We start from the raw sequence: 5788 nt of genomic DNA on the forward strand, positions 1-5788 counted from the left end.
CAATCAATCCCTGTTTTCAGGCTCTTCTCTAGACTTGTGCTTCCCCTTTGCACTTATTTTCTTCCTGTATATTCCTCTCTAATTTCCCTCCTTAGCCTTCCTTTTCCGTGCTCCATCCCCATGCTCTCTCTCCTCCAGCTGTTCTCTCTTTTTCATCTTCTGCTCTCCAATTCTTACCTTTCCTCCTCTAATATTCTCCCTTCCTCCATTCACTCAGCTGCCAGAGCTGCCCTTTTCCCTCTAAGTTCCCTTTACACTCCCTCCAGCTCTTCCCTTCTTCCCCACCCCCAGATCACAGCTTCCTGCTTCTTCTTCCTCTCCCTTCATTTCCCTAGGTGCGGAATCACGTTGCCCTCCAGTGGCTGCAGCTCATGGCAACATCAGGAGGAGTTCTGGGGTCCCCAGCAGTCCCCTAAAGTCCGATGTCCGCCTAAAGGTGGGGTTTTAGACTTTCTGAGGGCAGGGGAGGGCGCTGTTGGTGTGTATATGGACTCCACAATTGGGGCCCAGCAGTCACGTCTTGTCCCCTTATCCCTCCCTCTCCCCTTCAATTACATTTGACCCATCTGTCCACCGAAGATTCCCTTTCCCAAATTTCATTCGTCTCTCAGGATAGAAGTCTCCCTAACCCTCACTCCCGAGCCCCAGTCCACTCTTGGGAACCTCAGATCCTCCGTAGTTCTCCCCTCAGCACCTGGACAGCAGCCTGGGAGGAGGCCTCCGATCTGCCGAGCCATAGCTCCCGCTTCAGCACCCCCTGCAGCAATTCCCCGCCCAACCGCTTGGTGAGTTAATTCAATGTCTCTCTGTTTGAAAACCTGATAGTCCAACCTCCCCCACTTTTTCCTTCCCCCAATTCCCACTCCATGATCCTGCCATTTTAAAAGCTCTGGTGGCCCCATCCCATGAGCACCCTCAGCCCCTAAGAAACACCTCCCTCCCTGCCGGCTTTCCCCCAAGGTAGTTAGATGTGTGAGGAGGGAGTGGGTGCTGTGAAGTGTGAATATGAAGAGTAATTGTGTAAGGAGTGGGCTGTGAGCTATGAGTGTGAGAGGGGAGTGGGTGCCAAGGGGATAGGTGTGTGTGAAATCGGTGTGGAATGTGTCCTTAGCAGACCTGGCTACAGTTCCCTGGGCAGGGACACAGCTCCCTGGGCTACTGGGCCTCACTGACTGAATTCTGCAGGTTATTTCAGGGTTGGCTGGAAATTTCCATTTCAGCAAAATCCATTTGTAAAGCCCTGGAGCTTTAGGAGATCTCTCCTTTCCTCTCCTCTGCTCTCATGGAGAACTTTGCCCCACCTCCACTCCCCAACACTTCAGAGGAGGGGCCAAGATCTTTCACTCTGATTAGGCCCTCCACTGGGGTGGGGCAGGGACAAAACCCATCTCTCCAGGGCTACGGGACCCCTACCTTTATTTTCTTCCCTCTGACTCCTTCCTTTCCAAGATACTCACACTTATTTAAGAGAGATCATAAACCTGCTGGACTATTTGGAGATTGGGGGCTCAATGAGCTTTCCTTCATGTAGTTTATATAGATATACATATACATGTATGTATGCATATGTATGTACATACGTATACACACAAAGCTTCTCTGGCCATTCAGAAAACAGAGAAGGGGGAGGGAGAGGAAATAGAGCTGAATCTAGAGATCACAGCATTATAAAATATCAGAGCTGGAATAGATCTTAGAGATAAGTCAGACCAGCCCCAACATTTTATTGAAGAAGAAACTGAAGCCAAGGGCTGTTAAGTAACTTGCTAAGGTCACTGAGTGATAGAGATAGAACTTGAATTCAGCTCCTCTGATATGTAGTTCCATGAATGTCCCACTATGATACTTTTAGAAGACTTAGGGGTATAGTGGGGCCACATGGGAGTCAATGGGAACTCATGGAGAACCTGGGCTTGTCAAGAAGGAAAATGGCATTGAATCTATGTTGGGATGTTTTGAGCCTGAGACCATCTGAGGAAATGACTCAGCCTCGAGAGCTTCCCCTGGGAGGGAAAAGCCCAGTACTGAAGTACGCAGAGACCATTGGAACCTCAAGAGAGACAGAAAGAGCACAAGGCTGAGCTCTGAAACCAAAGTTAGGTGAAAAGATGTGAGATGGTTAAGGAGAGACCACAAAAATCAGAGCCTACCAAAGCAACCATCTGCAGAATAATAATAGCTCGCGGGGGGGGGGGGGGGGGGGGGGGGGCGCAGCAGCTGGGTAGCTCAGTGGATTGAGAGTCAGGCCTAGAGATGGGAGGTCCTAGGTTCAAATCTGGCCTCAGACACTTCCCAGCTGTGTGACCCTGGGCAAGTCACTTGACCCCCATGCCTACCCTTACCACTCTTCTGCCTTGGAGCCAATACACAGTATTGACTCCAAGACAGAAGGTAAGGGTTTAAAAAAAAAATAGCTAGCACTTGTATAGATTTTAAGGTCTGCAAAGCATTTTTGCATATTATCTCATATGAGGTGCTATTATTATCCCTATTTTAAAATAAGCAAACCAGAACACAGAGTTCAGTGACTTGCCCAGAATGACACTGTTTGAGATAAAGTAACTGAGGAAGGATTCAAACTTAGGTGTTCCTGATTCCAAGTCCAGCCCTCTATCCTATGCACCACCTAGCTGCCTTCACACTTTCAATCCCAATCTCTTTTTTCCTGCGTCCAGCCCAGAGTCCCTTAGTTGCCTCCTATTGGGGAGATTTACTCAAGCAATGAAGGGATGTCTAAGGCCCCAGGGGTGGTCTCTGCTGCACATTGTCCCCTTATAACATGATCATGGGCTGTATCTGTTTGAGCACTGGCTGGGAGAGGATACTGTCATGTGTACACTCATAGAGTCAGAAGGAGCTCTTCATTGTGGGCATCTGTTCCTGTGAGAGACCAAAGCTGCCCCCCTTGTGCTCAGGAAATAAATGCCTCTTCCAAATGTCACCTGACTGACACATTGAGGTTTAACCAAAGACATACTATGTACACATTCAGGTCTATTTTCAGCCTTAGTGATTAGTGAATTTTTGGTAAGGAGGTACCCTATCCCATTGCCTGCTCCAGTAACCATCTGTCTCAGCATATTCTCTCTCTGTCTCTCTCTAGATGTTTCTCTCTAGACCCTTACTTTCTTTCTTAGTAACAGCTCTAGGACAGACAGGCAAGAGCTAATCAAAGGGGGTTTCATGACTTGCCCAGGGTCACACAACGATTCTCTAATAGGTGTCAATTCCATAACACTGTCCTAGACATGTCCTAGAGGCAGCTGGGTTGTTCAGTAGTTTGAGAGCCAGACCTGAAGAAGGGAGATCCTAGATTTGAATTTGACCTCAGACACTTCCTAGCTGTGTGACCCTGGGTAAGTCACTTAACCCCCATTGCCTAGTCCTTACCTATCTTCTGTCTTAGGTATTGATTCTAAGATAGAAGACAAGGGTTAAAAAAAAAAGATATCCTATTACAGGATATACTATAACTAATAACAACAACAATAACATTCATGTAGCATTTACTTCGTGCCAGGCACTGTGCTAAATGCTTTATGATTTGGTCCTCACAACAATCCTGGGAGGTAAATGCTATTATTATCTCCATTTTATAGATGAAGAAACTGAGGCAGAGAGGTTAAGAGATTTACCCAGCTATTAAGTGTCTGAGCCTGGTCTCCCTGACTCTAGGCCCAGTGCTCTATCCACTGCACCCCCTAGTTGCCCCATTTTACCTCACACTGTAGCAATACTCTCACCCCACCCCCACTTTAGCACATTCTCTTAACACATACCTTCTAGCCCATGCTCTCACACATGCCTCAGTGCCTCACATACTCTAGAATATGCTTTTGGCCCATGTCCAAGGACAGGCTTCAGCTCTGACACGTGCTCTAGCACATTCTCCAGCTACTGCCCTGCTTCTTCCAGTTGGGGAGCCCATCCCCATCTGCTTTCTTTTCTTCCATCTCCCTAGAATAGGGTTTCTAGGGATTTCCTAAGGTTTCTGAAATCTGGCTACCCGAACGGTCCAGTAAGAGCTGGTGGGAATAGGGATAAACTCATAAAACCAAACCAGGATGGTGATGGGATTGGAACATGAGTTACCAAAGGGTCCTCTGGGCCCAGGGATTATCTGTCCTAGCCTGATCGGAGGCTCCAGACTTCTGCATGCTCATATTCTAACATCTTAAGACGCTTCCTGTTTGCCCTTCTGGTCAGGCCCCAGTGGTGATCCCTGAGCCTCCAACCTTTCTCCCACTGCCCTTCTCCTAGCATCCCTTGTATCCTTATATCATCTCCACCAAGGGCTTTCCCTATACCCCTCCTCTCCAGACTGCAGATATTACTACTCATAGACTGGAAACTGTTAACCTTAACTTGAATTTTCATTCTCAGATTCCACTTTCACTAAGACTCAGCTGCCGGGTTTACTTTTGAGTGCAAACTCAGAACATTTCCAGAAAATGCTGTTTCCTTATCTTAGACTCCAAAGCTTCTCCTACCAGCTGCCTACCCCTTTACTAATCTTACCATCTTGTTTTCCTTATTTATTGCTGTCTCTTTGGTGTAGAAGGGACTATGACAAAGGACGGACCACTGTCCTATCTTGAGGAGGAAAAAAATACATCTAAGCTCATATTTCGATAACATTTTAAAGTTTAAGCATTTTCTCACAACAACCCTGAGAGATAGATAGTACAACTTTTATTCCCATTCTGACCACTGAGGAAATAGGCTTAGTGACTTGGGCAAGGTCCCTCAGCTAGTCAGAAGAAGTACTTAAACTCACTATTGATTTGAAGCCCAGAACTCTTTCCATGGCACAGCTATCTCTTTCAAGGGAAGCATCTCAAGGCAGAGGGAGACTCTGAGTAACTCAGAAACATCCAGCCTCCACAGAGGACACAGCAGGGAAATGTTACTTTCTCCCTTGCATCCCTTCCTTCTTCCCTCAGGTCTCTGGATGACTGCTCATCACTCTCCTGTCATCACTTTTTCAGGTCTCTTTTTCTCTTACCTTTACCCCTTTACCTCCTGGTCTCTTTCCCTACTGTCAACTAACCCCTTCACTGTTCCCAGCTTTTTCCTGGCTCCATTCTTTCTCCCTGGCTCCCTCCCTTCCACTGTTCAGTTGCCTCAGCATCCGGCTTTCTCCTTTTCTCACACCTCCCCCCACCCTCCTAGTCAGCCTCTCCCCACCCCCACCCCTCCAGTCTTGCAGCTCCCTGTTTCTGCCAGCATCCCTGGAATAGAGGGGCGGGGGTTACTGCTTAGCTCCTAACCAGGGCTCCGGGGACCCTGCCAGAGAAGGGACACTGGGGGATTGTATTCCGTCTGCAATCTGCAAAGGTCCCAGTTTAGCTGCCAGACCCCGCCTCCTAGTCAGAGATAGGGTCTCTCTGACCTCCCCTGGAGACACCTGCCACTCCCCTCCCCTCTCTGAGAGAGCCCCAGTTCCCCTTTCCTGGAGCTTCCCCCTCCCCGGGAAGTGGGAGCCCACAGCAGTGGAAGGGAGGGAGTTTACAGATCCCGTCAGAAGAGCCCGGGGGACCTGAGTCTGGAAAGAAAGAGCTTTGGAAAAAGAAATAAGAGGGGGAAAACTGTTTCCCGCTCAGTTATTACTGTGATTATTTATTTATTCATTTATTTTTTATATCTCTGCCTAATGAGCGAGGGAGCAGGGCCGTTCCCGGCGGGAGAGGTGGGAGGGGGGTAGAGGTGGAGAAAGATAAAGGCTTCGAGCTAAGCTCATCTCCCCACTCATCCCCACCCCCCACTCCGCACTGCGCCCCCCCCCCCC

General features: G+C 48.4%; 1 long non-coding RNA gene across 1 annotated transcript in view; it reads left to right on the forward strand.

Annotated features, from left to right (window-relative positions):
• Positions 1-254: 254 nt before the first annotated feature.
• The window catches only part of LOC123235631, a 15993-nt gene continuing 10459 nt past the window's right edge, over positions 255-5788 (forward strand). The window contains exons 1-2 of the long non-coding RNA XR_006505392.1: positions 255-436; positions 680-785. This is a non-coding gene — a long non-coding RNA (uncharacterized LOC123235631). The remainder of the gene's footprint in view (positions 437-679; positions 786-5788) is intronic.

The sequence above is a fragment of the Gracilinanus agilis genome, chromosome 2 (assembly GCF_016433145.1).
Source record: "Gracilinanus agilis isolate LMUSP501 chromosome 2, AgileGrace, whole genome shotgun sequence".
Classification (NCBI taxonomy): Eukaryota; Metazoa; Chordata; class Mammalia; order Didelphimorphia; family Didelphidae; genus Gracilinanus; species Gracilinanus agilis.